This window comes from Globicephala melas, chromosome 2 (assembly GCF_963455315.2).
Source record: "Globicephala melas chromosome 2, mGloMel1.2, whole genome shotgun sequence".
NCBI classification, from domain to species: domain Eukaryota; kingdom Metazoa; phylum Chordata; class Mammalia; order Artiodactyla; family Delphinidae; genus Globicephala; species Globicephala melas.
The window spans coordinates 86,463,745-86,490,417 of NC_083315.2; the positions used below are offsets into that span (position 1 = coordinate 86,463,745).

At 44.6% G+C, this 26,673-nt stretch overlaps 1 pseudogene; it reads right to left on the bottom strand.

Moving 5' to 3' along the window:
* Positions 1-2,412: 2,412 nt before the first annotated feature.
* Positions 2,413-26,673, bottom strand: part of LOC115845117 (ubiquitin-conjugating enzyme E2 R1-like) — a 51,916-nt pseudogene continuing 27,655 nt past the window's right edge.

Below are 26,673 nucleotides of genomic sequence, written 5' to 3' on the forward strand. Positions count from 1 at the left end.
TCTCTCTCCCCCTTTTCTTCTGAGCCATGTGGCTGAAGGGTCTTGGTGCTCTGGCCGGGTGTCAGGCCTGAGCCTCTGAGGTGGGAGAGCTGAGTTCAGGACATTGGTCCACCAGAGACCTCCCAGCTCCATGTAATATCAAATGGCGAAAATCTCCCAGAGATCTCCATCTCAACACTAAGACCCAGCTCCACTCAACGACCAGCAAGCTACAGTACTGGACACCCTATGCCAGACAACTAGCAAGACAGAACACAACCCCACCCATCAGCAGAGAGGCTGCCTAAAATCATAATAAGGTCACAGGTACCCCAAAACATACCACTGGGTGCGGTCCTGCCCACCAGAAAGACAAGGTCCAGCCTCATCCACCAGAACACAGGCACTAGTCCCCTCCACCAGGAAGCCTACACAACCCACTAAATCAACCTTACCCACTGGGAGCAGACACCAAAAACAACGGGAACTACGCCCCTGCAGCCTGCAAAAAGGAGACCCCAAACACAGTAAGTGAAGCAAAATGAGAAGACAGAGAAACACATAGCAGATGAAGGAGCAAGATAAAAACCCACCAGACCAAACACATGAAGAGGAAATAGGCAGTCTACCTGGAAAAGAATTCAGAGTAATGATAGTAAAGATGATCCAAAATCTTGGAAATGGAATGGAGAAAATACAAGAAACGTTTAACAAGGACCTAGAAGAACTAAAGAGCAAACAAATAATGATGAAAGCACAATAAATGAAATTAAAAATTCTCTAGAATAGCAGAATAACTGAGGCAGAAGAATGGATAAGTGACCTGGAAGATAAAATAGTGGAAATAACAGAATATACAGAATAGAATCAGAAATTGACCCAAATGCTTTTATAAGAATTTAGGATTTGATCAAGTTGCATATTTTAATCAGTGGGGAAAATTTACAATTAAATAAATGGTGTTGGGACAATTGGGTAGCCATCTGGCAAATAATAAATCTGTATTTCTCCCAAGTTTTATACCAAAATAAGTGCCAGATGTACTACCAACATGAAAATTAAACTACCAAGGTTCTAGGGAAAAATGGAAAAAAAAATTAATAATCTTGGAATAGAGAAGAACTAAGCATGATAAAATTCAGGAGACATAAAAAAATATTGATAAGTTTGACTCTAAAGATCAAACATTTCTGCAAGGTAGGAAACTCTACAAATCAAGTCAAAATACAAGTTATAAACAGGGAAAAATATTTGTAACAAACTTGTCAGAAGAAGGGCTAAATTTGTTAAAATATGAACTCCTACAAATCTATAAGAAAAAGATCAACACTCTAATAAAAAAAACTGGCAAACAACATGAACAAATCTATCACAAAAGGAAATACAAATGGTGCTAAGATAGTTGAAAAGATACCTAGGTTCCCACACAATAAACAAATATAAGCAAAAACTATATTTTTCACTTAATATCCAAAGTTCCTTAAAATGTATTTTTGACAACCTATTTTTGACAAGGTTGTAGGAAAACAGACATCTGTACATTTTTGAGGTATGTAAATTGATACAACCTCTAAAGAGGGCAATCTCAGAATATTTATCAACATTTAAAATGTGCATATCCTTGCACACATCAACTCCATGTTTAGGAATTTCTCCTACAATTACATTTAAGCTTGTGGCTGGGGAAATATATAAGTATATTCACTGCAGCACTGAGCATAATAGCGTATTTTACCATCTCAAAAAAGAAGAAAAAATAGTAAAGCATGGAGCCTGCCATGTTTACCGTCTACTTTAATCCCGTCATTGTTTTCCATCAGCTATTGAGATTCTTGTGATCTGGCTCCAGCCTACCTGTGCTCTCTTGTCTCTTGCTTCTCTCTACACCCCTTACACTGGGCCAAATGAGCAAGCACGTTGTTTGCCCTGCACACTCCCATCTCCGTACCTCTCTTTGGGCTGATCCTGTTTTCTGTTGCCTGACATGCAGTTCCCAGCCTCTCCTATCTTCCTCATCTATGTGAATCCTAATTATCCTTTATAACCTCACTCACGTGCTACCTTTTCCTGAAGATGTCCTTGGACCTTGGATCCTCTACAATGCCCTATCCTTAGTTGAAAATTTCTACCTGCTCTGACTTTTTAATTTATTTGGCTTCTCATAAAATCGCTTTAGATTCCAAACAAACCAAAGCAGAGAGAAGAGGTGACCCCAAGTTAATCCGTCCACTCGCGAGCTGGGTCCCCAAGTCTCCAGCTCCAGCCAGCTGGAGGTGCAGACGGGGCCGGGGTCCGTGGCCCCCAGGCACCGCCTCCACGCCGCGCCTGCGCTCAGCACGCTAGCCGCCCGCAGGATGCGACAGCGGGCGGGGCGGGGCCTCGCTCCAAAGCAGAGGAAACCCAGGGCGGGACCTGGGGGCCGGCAGCGCACGCCTACCCGAGGTAGTCGAGGCGGCAGAGGCGGCCGAGAGTCCGTACGGTCCGGCCGGCTGAGGTAAAATTTGTAAGCTTGTGGGTGGGGATGCGCTGTCGGGACTCCTCGTGGCCCGAGTCGTCCTCGTCGTCCCCGCCCCAGCTGCGGGCCTCGGCCTGGGCCTCGCCGCCCTGTAGTCGTGCTGGTAGAAGAGGTCCGAGCCCTGGTCGGGCACCGGGCCTGGGTCTTCCCGCAGCACTGGGCCAGCGCGGTGGGACCTTCCCGCCGTCCCGCTCCGCGTCCGCCTTGGTCCCCAGGACCTGCCTCCGGTTCACGTCCGCGTGCTCCCGGTTCTGCCTTCGCTCTCTTCCGGCTTCGTGTGCATCACGGAAGCGTCCACGTTGGCAGGTGGAAACAGTGTTGGGTTCGCTGAGGAGGGAGGTGATGCTCAGGAGATGGTACTGTGTTCTGGGTGGGTTCTGCCGCTCTGAGGGCAGCTCCCCGCTCAGGGGGTAGGAGGTAGTCGAGCGGGGGATGGAGGGTGGAGATGCATACGTCCGCAGCCTCGTAGACGTTGGGGCCCTGCATCTTGGTCAGGAACAGAAAGGCCGGCGGGAAGTAAGGGTAGTCGATGGCTATCTTGAGACATGCCTTCAAGTAGCTGCCCTCGGAGTAGGTGTTGGGGGGCCCGAAGATGGCCGCCTCCCATTTCAGGTCACCCTTGTCCACCAGGGTCATCCGAAGCCCTCCACCGGCTCCCCCAGCAGCAGCACCTGGGGCGAGCTGGGCGGCAGCGGCTGGGGGGAGGGGCCGCCTTCCTCCTCTGCGCCCCTGGGTGCTCCCCTGCTCTGACTTTTGACATGTGACCCTTTTGTCACAGCAAGTTGGGACCGGCTCTGGAACTGGAATGACAGTGATATTTTGATGTCCTCCCTTTGATGCGACTGTTTTAATCTGGGGATATGTTGATACAACCTATGGAAGACAATTAATGTACATCCTCCCCCCAAATGAAAGTATCTTCTGTTTCTGATTATATAACATGCACGTACAGTTGACCCTTGAACAACGTGGGTTTGAACTGCGTGGTCCACTTATACATGGATTTCTTTTTCAGTAGCAACTACTACAGTACCACAGGAGTTGCAGTTAGTTGAATCTGAGAATTCGGAACCAGGCATAGAGAGGAACCCCGGATAATGGCGGAGCCACATAGGCAGAGTGCCCTACTGGGTTCTCTGCGCAGCGGGTCGGCACCCTTAACCCCCCAAATTGTTCAAGGGTCAACTGTACTTAGAAATGTGGAAAACCTTAGGACTCACTCCCGTGTGTGTGTGCTGTGCTCTGTGTATGTGTATAATGGAATAAAAGAAAAATAAATTTCCCGAAATAAATTACTGAGTCAAAGAATATACACGTTTAAAATGTTAACATGTGTTGCCAAACTGATCTCCAGAAAGATTCATGATTCATTCAACATTTATTGAGATCCTAGTGTGTGCCAAGTACTGTGTACTATTTAGGGTACAACGGTGAGCAACACCAGGTGTGGTCCCCACCAAGTGTGGTCCCTGCCCTTGTGGACTCTGTGTAAGTATTACTAGGAGAAGACACTTATACTGTTAGAAAGTACAGTCACGTGAATTCCTTCTAGTTGGAGAGTTCAAGGATGACTTCCTGGGGGAAGTGACATTTCAGATAAGGCCTGAAGCTTAAGTAGGAGATAACTAGACTAATAGGGGAGATAAGAGCGTTTTGGCCTCAGCCTGTGCAAATGTGGCTGCTGGGGGAGTTGAAGAAGGCTTGTTTGGCTGAAGTGGAAAGAGAGGGGAATCACCGGGCAAAATGAGGCTGGAAAAATGGGTAGGGAGCATGCCACAGGTGGCTTCACAGGTCTTGTTAAAGATTTTATTGTTATTCCAACAGCAAGGAGAGATAAAAGCAATGACTGGGGATTCTCTGTGTTTTAAAAAGATAACTTTGGCTGAATAGAAAGAACTGATGAACAGAGGCAAGAATGAACAGAGGTTGACAAGTTAGGGGGCTATTATGGTTGTCCAAGTGACAGGTGATAACACCTTAAACTAGTTTGAAGTATAGATAATAATAAGAAATCAAGGCAGAAATACAGGAAAATGGATGCTTTTATGATTTTTACCAGTTAATACCACTATTAGACTGAATATCATTGATCATTTTTGTCTTTGCCAATCCAAGGGGTGTGTGTAGAGTATAAATTATATATAATATGGATTGTAGATACAATTTATAATATGGATTATGTATATAATTTTCCTTTGATTGGAAAGTAAGGTTGGACTTCTTTTCCTTTTTCATTGGCCATATTCATTTTTATTCATTTCTTCTTTTGAGTTATCTGAACATATACTTTTGTCCATTTTCTTCTTCGGTTCCAGGATCCAGTCCAGGATCCCACATTGCACTTAGTTATCATTTCCCCCTTGTTTCCTCTGGTCAGTGACAGTTTCTCAGGTGTATATTTTTATTAATCATTTGAATAAACCATTGTTACACTGATGCAGGGCAGAGCTTGGTAAGAATCTAAGTGCATAATCAAGGCAAACTTAAACCAACTTAAAAGAAAGAAGATGACAGTCTGTGATATATGTTGCAAATATTTTTCCAGTTTTTTTTAACTTGGTTTGTGTGTTTGTGTATATGTCTGTTTATGTGTGAAATCACAGTCAAATCAATCTTTTCCTTTATTATTTCTGCCTTTGGTATAATGCTTAAAAGTCCCTCCATCCCAACAGATAGAACTATTTCTGTGAGTTATCTTCTGTCAACCATACATTGTCAAGTTATATCAAATAAGATGCAAAACGTACATCCTAACCCTATTCCTTATTCTCTCCAGCCTCAATTTCACTAGATGGGCAATAAAAATCAGTACTTAGGTGGCACTTATGATATAAAATCAGCAGTGTCAAAATGAAGATGTCATAATGTCTTGCTCTGCTCTGAATTTCTTTGTTGCACCTAACTTGGGTCCTGACCAAAGCCTCACCCGTGTCAATGCTATTCTGTAATTGTCTTACCAATCCTACCAGATCATGAGTTCCTTGAGGGCAGGAACCACGTTTGTCTCATTTTGTGTAATACATCTGTGACTGGGCCCTCCTCAGCGGACTCTGCCAACATAGCATTTTAGTGCATCTACTTCCATGAAGAAAACAGAAACTCGAAACACATTGATGAAAATGTAGGTTTTTCTCAACAGTTTTGTGAGGCATTTATTGGAAGTAAGAGTCCATGATAAATCATACAGCAGGACAATCAAATTTCTACACCAGGCAGCATTTCTCTCCCCTTGCTCTACAACTTCTCTCTAGTGAGAGTAAAAAGTCTAGTCCGTTGGGCTTCCCTGGTGGCGCAGTGGTTGAGAGTCCGCTTGCCGATGCAGGGGACGCGGGTTTGTGCCCCGGTCCGGGAAGATCCCACATGCCGCGGAAAGGCTGGGCCTGTGAGCCGTGGCCGCTGAGCCTGCGGGTCTGGAGCCTGTGCTCCGCAACGGGAGAGGCCACAACAGTGAGAGGCCTGCGTACCGTAAAAAAAAAAAAGTCTAGTCAGCAAAATAAAGCTCTCCAAGTTAGCCTAATAAGCACCACGTATTTTTCTTCAAACTTAGGGTTCATCTTATCACAACTGTGTCCCTTGATTTTTTTTTTTTTAATCAGAAAACTTTGGGCATGACAGAGAGTCAGTCAGTGCTTGTGGGAATCAATGAATTGGGCCACATTGCTGCTCTGATAGTGGATTTATGCAGTGACTTCTAGGAGGTAATAAAGACTATTTACTTTTCTAATTCTTCCTTGTTTTCATTTTATGGAGAACATTAGGACTCTATTGGAAACCCACCATAATTTTACGGGCTACCAGTTGAAGTAAATTATAATAAGGCTCCATCTTAAATTCCCACCAAAGGGCTTAGTTACTGGAGCAGCATTTTCTTAAATGGGCCGTTAGCATGGACCCAGAGGACAGTGTTATGGAAAAACGAACAGATGGTCTGGATGAGCTGAGAATATGGATATCACCTGTCTATTCTGGGTGGCCAGCCAGAGGCAGATCCATCTGGAATAAAGCTTTTGGGCTAGAAGCCAACAGCCCCCAAATGGGACGTTTTCTCTCTTCCCTGAAGAGAGAGAAGAGAGGAGTTGAGAGGCTAGAGCAACACTGGACAAAGTAGGTGTAAACAATCTTAGTCCTAAGGAGCAAGCCATGTGCACCCAGGTGAGCAAATGAGATTAGAGGTGGCTGGGAACGTAGCTGTTTAGCTTCACATCACCTGCTGCCTCACTCAGAGTTGGGTTAGGAGTGGAGCCCTGGAACGTTTGAATATCAACTGAGCACCAGGGCACAAGGTGGGGTCCCGTTCAAGTTATTAGAAGGCTTGTGTCCTGGCACCTAAATTCTGGCCTAATGATGAGTGGGGTCAGTGCCCCTCTTTTCCTCCCCTCTTTAATTTCTAATGGCTTCACCCTGCTTCCTGAGCCCTGCTCATCCTTAATTTACCTAGAGCAAGTTCCCCTTATATGAACTGATCTCTTGGTGATAATGTGACCTCTAGAAAAGTCATTGTGTCTCTCTTAGCCTCAGTTTTCTCATCTGGAAAATATAAGGAAAATAATGAAAGATAATGTGGGTAGAGCAACCAGTACAGTACTGGGCACCTAGTAGGTGCCCCTGTTGTTCGTCTTAGGAGAAGCTAAGGCTGCTTCCAGCTGTCAGGACACCTGAGGCTTCACCTTCTCTCAGGCCATTGGAGGGGGATGCCTTGAGCAGCAGGGACAGCAGGAGCCTCGCTTTTCCTGATTCTTTGCTGCATCAAAGTTCTCAGCACTTAGATTTCTTGCTTATTTTGATGCCCAGATGATGGCTCCCTGATATCTCTTCGAATGCCTCAGCCCATGAGTTACAGCGTCTGCTGACCTCTCTGCAGGGTAGGACAATGGGCTAGCGACGGCTGCGGGAACCACGGTAAAGAGCCAGCAGAATCAAAGCTGCAACTGTGTTAATGACACTGTGGCGTTGGGGTAGCTGTCTTGAGGACTGTAAAAATAGGAAGAAAAGGAAGAAAAATCCAAGCCCCAAAACAAAGACAGATGTTGTGACTTAGGAAAAGAGCATAAGGGGATGACAGTTTAGAAATTTGTTTTCCTAACAGCAAGTAGGTACTTAATTGTGTTAAAATAAATCGAAAGACCTTCTATATTTACATCGAAATTAACCAAAAAAGGCAGATAAATGAAAATCTAGTTTTTTCTACTCCTCCATTTCCCCTTTTCTTTCTTCATTTTCCTCTCTTCCTCCAATACAGTAAAACGTTCCTCCTCTTAATTATTCCACAGGGCTCAGGTAGGCTGGAATCAGCGCTATGGTAGATGTAATTCGTAAATGGGAATCTTGGAAATTTCACCTCCCCCCAACTTCTGCTGCTAAGTGTACTTGAATCTGACTGAGGCAGAAACCTCTGTTAATATAAATGTGAGTTCAGTGCGCTAAACTCACAGTTAGAAGCCCATTCTGGGGACAAGTTGGGTTTAAAATCCAGTCTCTGCTCCCCTTGCCAAGACTCTGCCTGCCCAGAGAGGGTGAATTGCTGAGGCCTTGGTAATGGGCCTGAACAAAGGCCCTCCTGGAATTGGGGCAGAGATGAAGAAAAAGGGAGACATCTTTGAGAGACTGGGACCTGAAAGCCCCGTGATGTGCCTATGCTTGCAGAATGGTCACGAGTGCCCAAAAGACAGGAGAAGTCTGCAGTAGGCAATACAGTCTAGGAGAGTAGAGAGGAGGCTGAGAGTCTAGTGGGGAGAGGAATCCAGGGAGAAGTCTTCAGGAGGCTGGGGAGGAGCCCTTCTCTGAACGTCAGGGTGACTTGGAGCACAGCCTGTCCTCAATGCAATGATAAGTCGCAGAGAAGCCAGACAGGGAGGGTGGTGCATCCCACCAGCCACACAGTGATGACAGATGTTATGTTTTGGCTGGGGTGGAGTGGAGGGCCAGGCTCTGGGGCTGGGGACAGGGAACAGGTGGAAAGAGGGTGGGGATAATAGTAGCACACGAGAATGAAACAGGCTCCAAGCCTGTGCTTTTAGGTCCTGGATAGCTGTGATTTATCTACTTTTATGTAGTTGAGTAGAGTTTGCCCTTTAGAGAGTCTACCCCCTGTAGTAAAGTGGATTTGCTTTGTGCCTCACTGAGCCTGACTGTCTGGCCTCAGGTTGTACTGCAAGGTCCCAGGGTGGAGAGATGCTGAAGAGAAGTGATGGGGAACGTGGAAGGCCCAAGGTGGTGTTCAAAATAAGAAAGACCTTCTACTTGGAATACCCTAGACCTGCTTTGTCTTAGAGGGTGAGATGGATTATGGGCTGCAAGGCTAGGGCAGGAAACATGAAAAAAAAATTTTTTTTTAAGTGACAGCAGAGAGTGAGGCTGCAAAGAGATGGGTGAGTCCTAGACTGACTTAGGCGTCTTCAAAAGGGGAGTAACTGCGTTCCTGGATGTCCAAAGAGAAGGTTGGGGGCAAAGTAAAAAAGAAAGAAAGAAAGAAAATAAACTGCTTCCCCAAATACATTCAGATGTGTAGGACCTGGGAAAAGTGGGAGAGATTCTGTTTGGAGAATCCAGGGCAGCAGATGGGTACCTTAGAGTGAGAATACCATGGAGATGAGGTTTTTGATGTGGGAGTGGGAAGGAACATTGTCTGTACTCAGAGCTTGGCCAGAAAAGCATTGCTTTAGTCACGTGGGACACAAGGAGCAGCCAGCGAAGTAGGGTCGCTCTACAAACTGACCTCCACACCTGGCTGAGCCAAGCACGATGTGGGACTTGGTGAAACCCCTGTGTGGCTGTCAGTCCAGAGCCTGCACCCTGGACTCTCCCAACATGTGCTAAGGAGGTTTTCGCGTGAGCTGTGTGATCTGAGGGCCCACGTGGGGCTTAAATTATCTGAGAAGGATGTGGAGCTGGACAGGAATCCTGTTTTACCACCTGGTTTCGAAGCTGAGGAAGACAAGGGGAAAGATGCAAGGAGTTCTGTCACGGAGTGAAAACACACTGGGTTGGATGGATGAGTTAGATGGTGGCTATAGCCCTTCCACAGGCAGCTGGTCTTGTTTACTGAATGGGCCCCTTGGTTTTGAAGCCTCTTTTCAGTTCTCTGAGACTGAGGCAGACCTCACCCTCACTCCCCTTTACTTAATACCCTCAGTCCGGTCTTCACGAAGTGCCGGAGTCTTGTCCGTATTAATGTCATCCCAACAGAGGCGCCCCAGTCACTCTGCACGGAAAGCCAGTCTCCAGACTTCGGGGCCTGATGCGCCAACCCTGTGTGTCGGCCCTACACGCCACAGAATGCCCCTTTGTCATGGCCACTGCTATCAATGTTAGCACACACTACCCAGAGTCATTTTCTTATTTAGCAGATGAGAAGTTCAGAGTTCAGGAAAGGTAAGTGGCCTGCCCAAGGTCATAGAGCTGGGGGTCAAACCAGACTGTGTTTTTCCTACTCTACCTTATTCCCCCCAATTAAGTCCTTCTCCACACTCACTCCTGAAGTTGTTCTCATTTCCTCAGACTCCCCAATTGTCATTTCACAAAACAGCATTCTGTTCCTCGTAGCTAACTCTAATACCTCCACAGAAATAGTGGTCACTGGAACAGACACACACAAAAACTCAGCCTTGGAAAACATTGTCAAATTCAGATTTAGGCCAGAAAAGAAAATCAGACTAAATTATATTCTTATGTTTCTTTAATTCTACCATAAAACCAAAAACCTCCAATGAACCAGAAAATCTCTCCACAAAAATCATTAAGTTAAAAATAAACTTTAAAAATTGAATGGCAGTCAACAAGAATAATAGAAAATGTAAAACCTTCAGACTACAGCAGTAATTATCTTATTGATTTGAAGGCTAAATGGGAAGAAGGGGAACTTGGGGATAGGCTATGACTAATGATTTTTGCCCTTTGGCTGGAAACTTCGAGGCATGATGGGTGATTAAGTTTTAGGATCCCAGGTGGAGGCTACTCTCTCCCCACCTCCACCAAGAAGAAGTTTATTCAACAGACTGGACCCCAAAGCAGTTTTGCCAGCAGTTCTAATGCGGCCATACAATCAACTAACAGTTCTTTGTAAACTGTGATAGGCATTACAAAGGCAGGTGGTACCTTATAAGGTCCTGTAGTACCTTGGATCTGGACCACTGTTATATCCTCAGAGGGCCTAGACTTCTTAAACATTTGTTGAACAAATGAGTCAAATAGTCTACAGATAATACTTTTCTGATATTACTCCGTCTGATTATATGCAAAGATTTGGATGTGGGGTGGGGACAGGGAAGATACTCATTTACCATCTATTTGCAACCTAAAAACTGCCCTGATCAACGACTGTGGGTTCTTACCCTGCTTGGAAGGATCCTATAGAAAAGGAGTCCTTTTACTGAGAAGGAGGTTGGAGAAGATGGCATTGCCAAGATTCTAGAATATGTGGACTCATCAGGGTTCTTCTCGTGACACCACCTTGCTCATTGCCACCCTCCTCTGTAGCCTGGCTGGGCTCTCTCAGGACGTTCATTTCAGCCCCTGGAAACTCCAGCATCACTTGATTTCTATGATCCAGTCCTTGGAGTTTTCCTTTCCAAAACATAAATAAATCCACAGAAAGTACACTGAAGAAGTTTTTTAGGTTTCTCTTGAGGATAAACTCCATTCACTCATTTATTCAGTAGATATTATTGATGACTTACCAGATGCCAGGCCCACTGCTATTACTGAAGATCCAGCCCTGAACATTACAGACTAGTGCCTCTTCTTAGGGATCTTGAATGTTAGTGACTGGGAGAAGGGCCCCAGTGAAGTGGGCTCTGCCGTGACTGGGCTTCACCTGCCATCCCATCCCAGGGCAGGTTTTGCAGTAGGAAAGGGAACAGGAGCATGTCTGCTGACTTCGGGTAAGTAGCAGAGGTGACATCAACAACCTCACTCTCATCAAATTTAGGCTAGTTCACCTTGTTTTTATATGGTCTTTAGGATTCTTTACATTCTGATTAGCCAGAGGACTGGGCTGCAGGTGCAGGTGGCCCTGTAGGGTAGAAGGAACTGCTCCCAGCCATGACTGCCTCCCAGCCTGTGCCTGCACCGCCCTTGCACCTTTTCCCTGTCTCTTGGTAGGAGCTGTGCAGCATAAGTTGAGTCTGATATTCATTGAAACTATTTGGGTTGAGACTAAGAGACAGCATTTGCTATCTTGTCCTCAAACTGCTCTGGTGTGAACCTTTTCTTCTCTCTGTGGAGCCGAGTAGTATAAAACCTGTTAAGCTCCAGGTCTCAGCTGTGCACTTGGGACTCTTAAGGACTCCTTCTAGAGTCATGGTAGAGCAAGGCTTTACTCTGCTCCAGGAGCTCTGTGAGGATGCTCGGCCTCATGGAGCAGTGAGCTCTTGCCACCCCTGCCTTGGGTTCCTGCAAAGAGCTTGTGGGGAAGGTGGGGCACAGCCCGGCCCCGCCACCAAGGCTCCTTGCCTTCTTGGGCTGTAGGAATGTGTATAGTGAGATACTACCCAACCCTCCAAAAAGCTCTGATGATAGGAGCTGACACGTCAGTGTTTGGGTTTCCCTCAGGGGTCTGTGTGATGGAGTATTTCACCCAAACCCTGGGATGACTCCAGCCAAGTTGTCAGTTTCATTTTTGGGAGTCCTTGAACAGTTCTGACCTGGTCATCAGAGCTAGTTTGGGAAGGTAGCTCCGTATCCTATCTATTCCCAGGGAGCTTGAGTCATTTGTTCAAAGATTCGGGATTGTTTCCTCAATTGTTAAAATAAATTAACCACAGGAACTTCTTGAAGCTACCTAAATCCATTCTTGAACAAGGTGAGGTTATAAATACAGAAAATAATCAAAATAAAGAACTGGTGGTTGGTGGTAGGGAACCATGGAGAGAATGAAAAATTTCCACAAGACGTGCCTTCGCTGTAACAAGAATTGACCTTGTAGGGCTCTGTCCATGTCACCCTGTTCTGTTGCCTGATGATGTACACAGCTCCTTCTCAGTAGCTTGAATTCTGCCTTCCTCTTTCCATTTTCCCACCCCTCCCTTGAAGTGGGGAAGCAAACAACCAAAACACAAAAGGAACAATGCCCCAAACTACAAAATATTAATGGAATATTCACTCCAAATGAGATTTTACAGAGGCACTTTAAATGCAGCAAAGACCTAAGCACTAACATCAATGTTCCTGTAAGCAGAAAATAAAATCTACAAATAAAGTTTCAGTGGAAGGTGTATCATTTTATTTCATTAATATTCATATTCCAAACTCATATACACAATGACAGAGAATTTCATGAGATAATTTTGCTTCTAGGAAACAAACAACAGCCTCAGACCAGCCTAATAAACATTCAAAACATCATCCACATCAGGCACGGGTGTTCTCCAGTTGCCGCCTGTACTGATGTTTAGTGGGCCAGAGCTCTAAGCAGCATCATAACTGGTGCTCTGGTTTCGCATCCCACATGCTGCTGGAATGAGATGGGCTGATTTGTCCTGCCTCTTTGTTGGAGGGTACAGGGTCTCCAGGATCTTCCTAGTAATATATGTATTCTGGCTTTCCATATTTGTGGTCAGAATGACACTTCTCCCAGCCTCCCCTGACTGATCAAGGACAGGCTAACCCTGAAGAAAGGTGCTTGAGAGTCTTCTGGCCTCTGACTCACAGCCAAGCCCTGCTGAGGTCTTTAAGTCTGGACTCCAGTGACCTGCTTTTTGCAGGTGCAAGGTGGTGAGATAATGTACATACCACACCCAGAGCCAGGAGAGTTTGATTTTTAGACAAACTGACCTGGCCTTAGAGAGGATCTACTGGACTATAGGAAATGATGGTCTTTGCTGCTTATAAAGAAGGGATATACTCACTGCGTTATTCAACCTTCACAGTAGTGTTCCCGTTTTGCCCCTGAGGAATCCAGAAGTGACTTTTCCACTTTACAGGCTCTGAACACTGGGCTTTTGTTCCCAAGTTCAGTGTTGTTCGCCTCATGCCAAAGCTGCTCTAAAAATAAACTGAGGAGCATTATGAATTCCCAAGGGAATTTCGTCCACATTTAAATTCCTTACAGTCATGTGGGAAGGAAGGCCAACAGAAGAGAACATTCAGATTAGAGACACGGGGAAGAAACATGAGGGAAAACCAAGGATTTCAGCAGAATGCGCTTGAATGGGAAGGGATCCTAAAGACACTCCAGTGGGGGAGAACCACACAACTTGCCGCCGAGAAAACTGGAGACGTGTCTGACCCTGATATGTAAGGTTTGGTTTGATCTCTAGATTCTGGTTGATTAATTCCCAGACTGTTTGCTGTCAGGTCTGCACAATTAATTGGCCTACGGAGATAGGGGACCTGTTTAGATGAACGTCGGAAAGAAAAAAATAGCACATTCTCTGGTGGAAGTGTCAGTTTTTCTTAGCTGACAGGCAGGGAAGGTAGGACAAAGAGGAAACGCCTGAGGGTTCCACCACATTCCACCTAACTGGACAGATCCCTCTGACTTCCGGAGCCTGGGTCCACTCACCTCTCCCCACTGGGTTGGGTGAGAGGAAGGAGGAGGTGAACTGAGGTGAAGAGAGTGAGAGCACCATGAACCCAGAAGGCACTGCAAGGGGAGGGCATAACTTCCTTATAGGTCAGGGGACTCATCTTCACCCTCAAGGAGCAGAATAACAGAGTGCTTCAGAGCACAGGCATCTGAGACAGATTTTCTGGGGTCACATCTGATGGTGCTGCTCTAACTTGGGCAAGGGCCTTAACCTCTCTGTGCCTCGGTTTCCTTTCCTGTAAAATGGGAATAATAAAGCTGATGTGCACGTGATCAAATGAGTAACCTTTGTTTACAGCAGTGCTTGGCACACAGTAAGTGTTATAGCTATTATTATGATTACAGCTACTGCTATATTTTCTGTGACAGCCTCCAACCAGATTTCATTTATCCAGACTCTTCCGTTTCAATAGCTCCTCGCTGTTTATGGTTCCTGGACCCAACTGCCAATCTACAGAATCAGAATCTCAGTGGTAGGAGACTAGGAATCTGTATTTTAACCAATGTCCCAGGCAAGTCTGGAAAATACTGGTCTGCTGAGCAAATTCCTCATCTGGGCCCTGGAACCAATTTCGGATCAAGCTTCCATCACTTAGGCCCACCTTGCCTCTCCTCAGCTACTCTGCCCACTGGCTGTCTTCCTCTGGGACCATGAAGCGTTCTATTCTCTCATCCTCGTGTGAGGAATTGCTCTTCTCCTTCAGGTACACATGGACGTTCCTGCATCCTGGCTGTGCTCAGCTATCCCCACTGCCTGAAAAACTCCCATTGCCACTCCTGTTGCCAAGCCTTCCCCAGTTGTCACTTCCCAGTGTAGGATGTCACTTTAAGCATTTTTTCTTCTCTGCCTCTTCCCCTGGTCCAGCAGAAGTCCTCATGCAGCAGAGCCAGCGGTGGTTGTCTCCTCCAGAGACCTGTCTCCCAGCTCATCTACAATCCCTTGTACGCTGGAAATTGGATCATGAGAAGCTAAGGAGCCGTGATCCTGTGTTACCAGCTGCTGGCTCTTCACCCAGTGATGGTGGGGTGCAGGTGAGATTACCTTCTTCTCTCAGGAGTCAGATCCTGCACTTATTCTTACACTCGCTGGTACTGGGCCTGCATCACATGGCAAACCCTTGGTCCCTCCACACCCTGTTTAAGCCCTTTTCCTTGTGTTTGGCCCAGTTTCCCAGAACTGCTCTGTTGCCACATTGTCCACCATCACTGCCCACAGAGTATGTGGGTGCCCTCCCCACTGCCCTTGCTCAGGGTTTGAAACAGCCCAATGTACACCACCTCGGTCTGGCCTGCCCTGACCTGGACAGCTGAGTGCAGCCCTCCTTTCCAGGCACTGTGGCCTCGCTGCCAGTGGGAGAGAATTCTGGGTCCTGGATTGTGATGCCCACCATGATAAGGAGGTCAGAGAGGAGGCTTGGGACTGCAGCCCAGCCCCAAATGGCAGACCTCCCTGGAGATACAGGAGCTAGCCAAGGGGCAGCCGAGGGGCAGGCAGTCCTGGTGTTTCAGCCGCTGCCTGTGCCACTCTCTGGGGCTTACCACGTGCTCTTTTAGGTCTGTGGTTTGACCTGCTTTGTTATCAGATCCTGTTCCCCTCCTCCCAGCCCTCCCTTTACTCTGTCCTCTGCCACAAAGGGGGTGAGAGTGGAGAACCTGGCAGTGGGGTGGGGAGAGATGCACTTTGGGGTGTGATCTTCAGTACCCCATCACGGTGCAGGGAAGCCCTCAAGGCTTGGAGCTGCAGCTGCGAAACGTTCTCTATCTTCCCACATTGTCATTTCTCTGAGGGCAGTGAGAAGGTGCGAGTGGTGGTGCTATGGCCCAGGACTTTTTTTTTTTTTTTGCGGTACGCGGGCCTCTCACTGTTGTGGCCTCTCCCATTGCGGAGCACAGGCTCCGGATGTGCAGGCTCAGCAGCCATGGCTCACGGGCCCAGCCGCTCCTCGGCATGTGGGATCTTCCTGGACCGGGGCACGACCTGTGTCCCCTGCATCAGCAGGCGGACTCTCAACCACTGCACCACCAGGGAAGCCCTCCAGGACTATTTATTAACTCCTTTTTGTACAGATTCTATTCCTTCTCCAATAATCAAAGCTGACTGTTTGCAAGAACAGATACATGACTTACCCTTTAATTTATTCTTTCATTCAGCAGATCTTCACTGATAACTCACTGCCTGGGTCCTTGGGGTAGAGGTGTGGGAAGAAGGCTTGTGCAGTAGGTGAGACAAGCCTGTGGCTGACACAGTACCTGGGGTTGAGTAGCCTCAGAGAATGGCGCTTAGATGGAATCAGGCAACCCTGATGAAGGTGCTATGAATAAAATATGAAAGGGTCAGAAGATCTTTCTCAGCTGCAGTGTCTGGGGGAGGTGTCAAGTTAGAAGTAGCACTTGGATTGGACTTGAAAGACAGTGGGTGTGTGTAACCAGACAGGTGAGGTGAGCACCCCAGGTGGAGGAATCAGCCTGAGGAGATATATGGAGATTGAAAGGTTCTGGTATGCTTGGGAAGTGAATAATGTTTAGCTTGGCAAAAAACCTCGGGTTTCTTAAGGGAAATAGTGAGTGAAAAGTCTAGAAAAGTTGACCAGATCAAGCCTATGGAAGACCTTAGAGCCAAGACTAGGGATTCTGACTTGATTTGGTCAGATATTCTCTCAGAGATAAATGAACGACAATGGCAACATAGGCTGTTCTCTCATAGATAAATGATTGACAGTGACAACAAATAAGGCTTTAAGAAGCCAAATCTTGCCTTCTAGACCAGGAAGACCATCAGCAAAACAGCTTGGGAGGAAAAGGGTGATGGCAATGTGAATAGAAAGGAAAAGAGATACTGAGAGTGGTCCTAAGGGAGACTGAGCAAGATTTGGGGGGGATCAAAGAGAGCTGAGGGACCAGGAAACCATGTGCTTCTATATGGATTCCAGTTGGCCAGAAAGCTTCTGAGATCAATATTCACAAACATTTTCTAGCGCTTACCATGTGTCTTGTGTGAGAATAAGCAATATAGGAACAATGAAGGTGAACAAAGCATAGTCCTTACTCCAACTGGAAAGAGGACTTAGAGAACAGGCCAGGTCAGCCTGTACTGTTCTCTTTGGAAAGAGTCAGAGATGATTGAATGTTTTCTTTAGTATCTTCTGTGAAGTGTGGATGAGGGAAAAGGGATCCAGGTCCACTACTTTCCTATATAGTTCAGTGATTTTGTTTGGCTTTGTTTCATTCAGTAGCTCTTTCCTTTGACTCTAACATGGGATATGTGTTGAGTCACAATGTTGAGAACTCCCCTAGGGTCTCCTAGTTTTGGAGGATGATCAGAGGAGCACACACAGAACTACAGGGCTGGAGTGAGGAAGAAGACACAAGCGATTAGTATGAGATTGAAAGGCAGGTCTTATGCCTCCGTTAGGGAAAGGAGCTGGGGGGAATCTTTGTGGGAGAAATGACATTTAAGCCAGACTTAGGATGGCGTGGGAATTCAATAGGCAGACATAGGGGAAGTGAGAGTGGTTTTCCTGGTGAGAGACTCATGGAGAACAAGGGCAAGGAAACAGACAACATGGGGCATGTTTGGGGAATGTTATATTGTCTTGTTCAAAAAGCTTATAGGCTGAGCATAGCTTTGTTTATACTAGGATTTTGTTTTGTTTTGTTCTGATAATGACATCAAGAATAACAGTTGGAAATCCAGTTAAGTGGTTTAGAAGTTGTGGTTTAGTTGTTTCCAGTTATACAACGTGCTGGGCTTCTTGCTGCCCTAGAAGACATCCTTGTTTGTTAGCCAGCTGTCAAGAGTTCTTTGATTCGGTGATTTCTCCATTCCAGCCCGAAGGTATTTCTGTGGAGCTTTTATTTTTGGAATTAATGTATCTTTGAGAAGGAGACTCTGATTACTCACTATCCAAGGGGTGGAAATCATGCTGCTTTCAAGTCTGTTTAGTGTGGGTAACAGGACATATATGGAAATCACCAAGTTGCATAAACATATTCAGGGAAACTGAAATGCTCAAGGCCAGGACCAGGCTGAAATTGGTCTTTAATACGCTCTTATTTCATCATTCTGGATCTTCCTTCTGTCTCAGAGTTGTTGATTCATCAAAGAGCAACTAGAAATATTATGACAGCGGTATCTTTCTCATTCTAAGTAAGAGGACAAGAAGGACCACCCAAGGGTAAGAGGCATAATTAACCAACTTAATAATCAGCAACAAATTGTCAATAATTCTTAACTATGTTCTTTTGGTAACATTATGTGCTGGTATGACTAAAGTAAACACAAGAGTAGATTTTTTGTCTTTTTGGCAGGGCCTGGTAGGGGGATGGTGTTTGGAGTTGGGGAGTTGCTTGCCAAAACAGAAAGGATTCTAATAAATCCATTAGAACCAAATCCTAGACATGTCTTCAAGCATGAAAAATTGAACCTGGTACCTGATTGTATTGCTTTCCTAGGGCAATGGAAAGCAATACAATGTTTTGATGTACCCAAAACAACAGAAATTAATATTCTCACAGTTTTGGAGACCAAAAGTTTGAAATCAGGGTGTTTCCAGGGCTGCATTCCCTCTGAAGTCTCTCAGGGAGAGCCCTTCCTTGCCTCTTCCAGCTTCTGGTGGCTCCAGGTGTTGCATAGCTCGATGCTGCAAACTCTAATCTCTGCCTCCAGCTTCACATGGCTTTCTTCTCTGTATGTCTCTATGTCTGAAATCTCACTCTGTGTTTATCTTATAAGGCCATCTATCATTGGATTTAGGGCCCACCCTAAGTCTAGGATGATCTCTGAGATCCTTAGCTTAATTCCACCTGCAAAGACCATTTCCCAAATAAGGCCACATTCACAGGTTCCAGGGATTAAGAAATAGACATATCTCTTTGGGGGCCATCATTCATCCTATGACACTGAAAATGCATTCTCTGCTGGCACAAGAATGTGCCCCTAGATGTTCAACAAATCCTTGTTGATGGCCATGGTTAGGACAGCCGAGCAGGGTTGGACTGGATTCAGTGCAAGAAGAATTGAAGTTGTAGCCAGTCTGAGTAAACTGCACTTGGAACAAAAGGAGTCATGTGATTTACCTATGGACAGATATTACAAATTCATTTTACTAACCGGAGTGTATTCTGGAACCATACCAACTTTTCTGATAGACTCCAAGGCTGAGAATTAGAGATCTTCCAAAGAAAGTCATTTACACGGTACATTTTGTCATTCAGAAGATATTTTGTTGTTTCTTGATATTTTTCTTCTCTTTTAAAAATAGAAAACTTTGAGTTCATCCAGTTGGACATCTGAAACTCTGAGAGCTCTAAAGCACTGAAATGTTATGGAATAAAAAAGTACATTTTAAAGAAAGTCTCCCTTAAATAAATGGAAGACAGCCCAGTAATTGTACACATCTAAGAAATTTTCAAGTGTAATTAATGATACCCCATAAGGATCAGAGTTCCTTGTTTTTCGTATGGATGTACTAAGATGTAGAGAAGCCAGGGCCATAAATGCAAAGTCAGCTCCCTAAACAATAACTGCAAAGTTCCTTTTCTCTTCTACTAGCTGAGAAACATAGCCACGTACATATGCCTGCCACTGTCCCCCAGTGCTTTGCGATGGTACTGGAAAATTGCTGGGAGAGCACTGACTCACTGGAAAGATTCTCCTTTCTAAAGTAAACAGCAAGAATGAAATCACGTCAGCAACATTTACCAATTTAATTTTTAATTGGTTAATGTGCCTTTGATCACTGAAGGGGAATAAGTGAATGAGGGCTAGCTTAAGCCCAAGGACCACCAATATTGCCTTGTATGTTCCTTTAGATCATTTCCCACCATCCACCTGAGATGCAGTTATTTATTAGCATAATATGGATAAGATCTATCTGCAGGGCTTAAAGATGGAAATTGAAACTCTGTGATGATTTAGCTGAAAGTTACTGGAGCATTCATAAAGCTGTCAGAATTACAAGAGAAACCACATTAAGAAAACGCCAGCAGTAGTTGCTACTAAATGGATATTCAAATATCATCAGCACTGTTAGCCACAGCGGGCTGGCCTAATTTATAATTTATCTCCTGTACAAGGGGATAATGGTAGCTGCAGGTTCAAAGGAAAGTGAATCATAGGAATGATATAAGGCAGAGTGATAGCTTATTTTAACACATAAATCGGGACATAGGACCAAAGACTTTTCCCTGATTTGTTAATTTATTTACATCTTTAAAAGGTATTCTCAGTAATAAATTTCATTTATAGAAAACAATAAAATAAACTGAAAAGGCACACACTCAACTTTTATTCATTCAACAGATACTTATTGAGTGCCATTTGTATGCTGGGCACAGTTTTAGGTGCTGGATATGATGTAGACTAAACAGACAAAATACTGTATTCTGTCATTCTGTCCACAAACGTTTATTGAGTGGCTGCTGCATGCCAGGCATGTGCTACGGCTTCTATTCTGTCAGTTCACAATCATATACATTTGTGATCATATATACTTGGGAAATGAAGTGCTACCGATTCTCTGACCCTAAGAATTCCTGGGAGTACCTAGGTGACTCCTGTGCGTCGGCTGGGTACTCTTGACCATTGCCTACTAGCCAAGCTAGAGCTCCGTGGACTTGGGCCTCAATGAACAGAGTAGCTGTCGTGAGCCGAAATGTTACTCCCATTTATGTGGCCGCCTTCACGTCTGTAGCCTCAGTGGTGGTAGAGCTGGAAATCTGGGTGTGATGTTGGTACCCCTGGAAGAGAGCCATGTGCCCCGGTGATCTTGTCATGACTGTGAATGTGCTCCTCTCCAGCACACTGAGCTCAGGTTGCTTGCAGCCCGCATTGCTGCCGTGTTTAGCCAGGCAGTTCTTTCAATGATCTTTCCCAAGCAGAGACTCCACTGCAATCTTGCATCCCACCTGACACGTCTGTACCCATTTCCTCAGCCCCATGTAAATCTAGGATGTTAGTGTCTCTAAGGAGCATTGGAGGTACCTCCTCCACTCATGGACCCCACCAGGCCAAGACATCCTGTTACACTCACATGCATCTTTGAAAACAAGATGGCTGGAAAAAATCTTGGGCAGGTGGATTTAAGGAATAGAGCCACAAGGCCAAAACTGAATACCACAAAGTTCATGGTAGAAAAGCTAGTGTTCTATGGAAATAAACAGTTAGGAAGATGAACCAGGAATCAATTACTAAGGCAATAAACACATTTAGGTATGAGCCCCATACCCAGAATCGAGGTTGAAATTAGGGTGCAATGATTAGAAACATGGGAATTTGCACTTACGATTAAATTAAATTAGCAAAATCTTAATGAACTACACTTGGATCTTCACAAGGGGAAATTATTACTTACATTTATTCTGCCATTCAAGATATGGATACTGAGCTCTCCTCTGAGGCAGACTCTGCAGTAGGTGATGGGGAGTTAAGGATGAGTCCTTCCCTTGCCTTTAAGCAGCTTAGAGTCTAAGACAAGAGTCAGAAAAGTATGGCTCTTGGGACAAATCCAGTGAACTTCCTTTTTGTATAGCCTGCAAACTAACAATGGATTTACATTTTTGTCAGGAAAAAAAAATCAAAAGAGTAATATTCCTGACACATGAAAACTATAAGAATTCCAATTTCAATGTATATGAAGTGTTACTGGAACACAGTCATGCTCGCTTGTTCACGTATCGTCTGTGGCTGGTTTCCTGCTACAACGGCAGAGTCGAGAACTTGCCACAGAGACCTTAGGAGCCATGAAGCCTGAAATATTTACCCACCCCTGATCTGACAAGAGGGCGTTGCACAGACAAAAGTGCATGACTTAGGGGAGAGTATGGAGGTAAAGATGTATCCAAGGATACTCAGAGTCCCGAGGAGGGGATTAGAAAGAGGCACAGTTTTCAGTTTCTTTAAGGTCACTAGAACAAATGTATACCCAATCAAAGAGAATTTTAGATTTGTTTGTTTTCTGGTACTTAAGGAGCCAAAGGAATAACAACCAAAAAAAGTATTATATTTCCAGCTTAACTATTCTTTTCTTTACTTATTTTATTATTAGTAGTAACAATATTTCAGCTTTGTCTTAATACCAGTTTATACACACAGGTATAAATTTTGCTTTATTACCAGTTGTCTTATATGTATTATTAAAACATTATTTGTTCAAGAGATGCTGTATAGAATGGAGTTTAAAAAATAAAGATTCTTTAATTTTTAAGTAGTCTGAAAGCAGTGGCCTGGAGCAGCTTGGCAGGGCTGGTTCTCTGCACAAAGTTCAAATGGCACGTCTCCCGGTTCGGCCTGAGACAGGGGTGCCCTCTGAGTGACGCCTTTAGAATGGATTGGTCTTCCTAGGATGGGGAGGGGTGAACCTTCAAGCTAGCAGGACAGGGGTATACCAACCGTGGCGGTTAGCATGGCTGCCTCAGAGGCATTTTTAAATAGGACCTCATCCATACCTGTCCCAGGAGAGCAGAGGAGAAAAAAAGAAGATCTGGGGCTTTTGATTCCCATTTGACTCTCTCCCTTTTGGCTTCCTCCAGGGACAGTAGAAGCTCATGATCTAATGGCCGGTGGTCAAGCACACAGGCCAGTGGTCCACACTGCCTTGTACTGAGGGGCAACGTGGCACTGGTGGTGGGGTTCGGATACCTGGATTTGAATCCTAGCTCTGCCGTTCGGCAGCTTTGTGGCTTTGAGAAATTCACTTAGCTTCTATGCTTCAGTGCTTTCTAAATGAGGAAACTAATAACAGCCATCTCCCAGGATTAGTGAGGATTAAATAAACTCATCCATGAAAACCGTTTAGAACAGTGCCTGGCACATGGGTGAGTCCTTAACACTTGCCACGATGATGACGACGATGATGATGATGATAATTCCTATTACTTTACTCTCTTGGAGATTCCCATTCAGAGTTAACCCTTAACACTATTATGGCTGTCGAAATGTTTCCTGCAACTGTATCTTCACAGGGGGAAGCTTTGTCTCTTTCTGTTGCTCTCTTTTTTCTCCTAAGGTCCTCCCCCTGGATTCTGACCTCTTCCATTGTCGATTCTCTTTTTGTCTTACTTCAGTCTTGTTAATCCTGACTATAGCAACCTAGCATATATGCCCAGGCACTAACTTTTATTATCCATGTGAGGGGGAGCCCAGTGGAGTGATTAAATACTCTAGAGCAATACCATTGATGACCCGTTTTCGGTTTTAAAGCATCAGTCCTTTCCTTCGCAGCAGAGAAGGTGACCAGTACATATTTGCTGGACCGAATTGAATTCTATTCTTGTTCTGACAGTGATGAAGATCCCATTCTCAAAAATTTATTGCTGCTTTAAATTAGCCTAGAGCTTGAGAACTGGACAGGTATCCATTTATTTACATTTAACTACCTGGTATCTTCTGCCTGAACGTTTTGCTCTGGAAAGCAGAGTTTGGAATCTCTGGCTCCTGATTTATTCAGGGTACGTGTTATGATCCTTTAGGCGGGTGATCCTTACCCACAATTTCCTGGGTGTCTTGCTTTAATTGTATCCTTACTAGGCTCCTTATCTGTTCCCAACTAGTTTTCTGCTGAGTCAGCTTCCTCCCTTTCCTTGCACTTAGCTGCTCATCTCTGAGTTTCAGAGATGCTTGCCAAGGGCTGATTTAAGATTGTAACAGAGGATGAGTGAGTGTTTTAGTTATCTATTTCTATGTAAGAAATTACCTCCAAACTTAGTAGCTTGAAACAACAAACATTTATTATCTCACAGTTTCAGTGGGCCAGGAAGCTAGGAGTGGCTTGGTTCGGTTTTATGGCTCAGGATCACTCATGATGCTGCAGTCAAGGTGTCAGCCAACACTTGACTGGGTTGGAGGATCTGCTTCCAAGATCATGAATGTGGCTACTGGCTGGGGGCTTCAGTTCTTTGCCATGTTGTCCTCTCCACAAAGCTGCTCATACAGGATAGAAACTGGCTTCCTCCAGAGGAAGTGAGCCACGTGAATGAGCAAAAGAATGCCGCAGGTAGAAGCCACAGCTTTTATAACCTAATATTGGAGGTGGCATATTAATTGTTTTCTGTGTAACACTGGACATACAGATCAACACTGATATAATATAGGAGGGGTCTACACAAGAGTCTTCTTTTGTTTTAGTTTTTATTGAGTGCAGTGACTTTATGAGGTAGGCGCTATTGTCCCTGGTTTACAGCTGGGGAGACTGTTACTTTTTTTTTTTTTTTTTAAGAAGATGTTGGGGGTAGGAGTTTATTAATTAATTTATTTATTTTTGCTGTGTTGGGTCTTCGTTTCTGTGTGAGGGCTTTCTCTAGTTGTGGCAAGCGGGGTCCACTCTTCATCGCGGTGCGTGGGCCTCTCACTATCGCGGCCTCTCTTGTTGTGGAGCACAGGCTCCAGATGCGCAGGCTCAGTAGTTGTGACTCACAGGCCTAGCCGCTCCGCGGCATGTGGGATCCTCCCAGACCAGGGCTCGAACCCATGTCCCCTGCATTAGCAGGCAGATTCTCAACCACTGCGCCACCAGGGAAGCCCCTACACAAGAGTCTTAATAGCAGAACGTGGGGAGGTTGACCACCATATTCTGAACCTCTGGCCCCTAATGATGCACATGATTCTCCCATGAATACATTCATTCCTGCACAAGTTCCCCCCAAGTATCTCTTTAAAGCACCAGCTTGAAATCCAAAATCTTGTCATTGAAATCAGGTCCAGGAGAAGAAGAGTCTCTTCAGGTGTAGTTCCTTAAATGCAACTCCTCAAGTTCAGTTCCTCTTTTTTTTTTTTTTAACATCTTTATTGGAGTATAATTGCTTTACAGTGGTGTGTTAGTTTCTGCTGTATAACAAAGTGAATCAGTTATACGTATACATATGTCCCCATATCTCCTCCCTCTTGCATCTCCCTCCCTCCCACCCTCCCTATCCCACCCCTCCAGGCGGTCACAAAGCACCGAGCTGATCTCCCTGTGTTATGCGGCTGCTCCCCACTAGCTATCTATTTTACATTTGGTAGTGTATATGTGTCCATGCCTCTCTCTCATTTTGTCCCAGCTTACCCTTCCCCCTCCCCGTATGCTCAAGTCCATTCTCTAGTAGGTCTACATCTTTATTCCCATTTTGCCCCTAGGTTCTTCATGACCATTTTTTTTCTTTTAGATTCCATATATATGTGTTAGCATGTGGTATTTGTTTTTCTCTTTCTGACTTACTTCACTCTGTATGACAATCTCTAGGTCCATCCATCTCACTACAGATAACTCAGTTTCGTTCCTTTTTATGGCTGAGTAATATGCCATTGTATATATGTGCCACATCTTCTTTATCCATTCATCTGTTGATGGACACTTAGGTTGCTTCCATGTCCTGGCTATTGTAAATAGAGCTGCAACGAACATTTTGGTACATGACTCTTTTTGAATTATGCTTTTCTCAAGGTATATGCCCAGCAGTGGGATTGCTGGGTCGTATGGTGGTTCTATTTGTACTTTTGTAAGGAACCTCCATACTGTTCTCCATAGTGCCTGTATCAATTTATATTCCCACCAACAGTGCAAGAGTGATCCCTTTTCTCCACACCCTCTCCAGCATTTATTGTTTCTAGATTTTTTTGATGATGGCCATTCTGACCGGTGTGAGATGATATCTCTTTGTAGTTTTGATTGGCATTTCTCTAATGATTAATGATGTTGAGTATTCTTTCATGTGTTTGTTGGCAATCTGTATATCTTCTTTGGAGAAATGTCTATTTAGGTCTTCTGCCCATTTTTGGATTGGGGTGTTTGTTTCTTTAATACTGAGCTGCATGAGCTGTTTATATATTTTGGAGATTAATCCTTTGTCTGTTGATTCGTTTGCAAATATTTTCTCCCATTCTGAGGATTGTCTTTTGGTCTTATTTATGGTTTCCTTTTCTGTGCAAAAGCTTTGAAGTTTCATTAGGCCCCATTTGTTTATTTTTGTTTTTATTTCCATTACTCTAGGAGGTGGATCAAAAAAGATCTTGCTGTGATTTATGTCAAAGAGTGTTCTTCCTATGTTTTCCTCTAAGAGTTTTATAGTGTCCGGTCTTACATTTAGGTCTCGAATCCATTTTGAGTTTATTTTTGTGTATGGCGTTAGGGAGTGTTCTAATTTCATTCCTTTACATGTAGCTCTCCAGTTTTCCCAGCACCACTTATTGAAGAGACTGTCTTTTCTTCATTGTATATCTTTGCCTCCTTTGTCATAGATTAGTTGACCATAGGTGCGTGGGTTTCTCTCTGGGCTTTCTATCTTGTTCCATTGATCTATGTTTCTGTTTTTGTGCCAGGGCCATATTGTCTTTATTACTGTAGCTTTGTAGTATAGTCTGAAGTCAGGGAGTCTGATTCCTCCAGCTCCATTTTATTCCCTCAAGACTGCTTTGGCTATTCGGGGTCTTTTGTGTCTCCATACAAATTTTAAGATGATTTGTTCTAGTTCCCTAAAAAATGCCATTGGTAATGTGATAGTGATTGCACTGAATCTGTAGATTGCTTTGGGTAGTATAGTCATTTTCACAATATTGATTCTTCCAATCCAAGATCATGGTATATCTCTCCATCTGTTGGTATCATCTTTAATTTCTTTCATCAGTGTCTTATAGTTTTCTGCATACAGGTCTTTTGTCTCTGTAGATAGGTTTATTCCT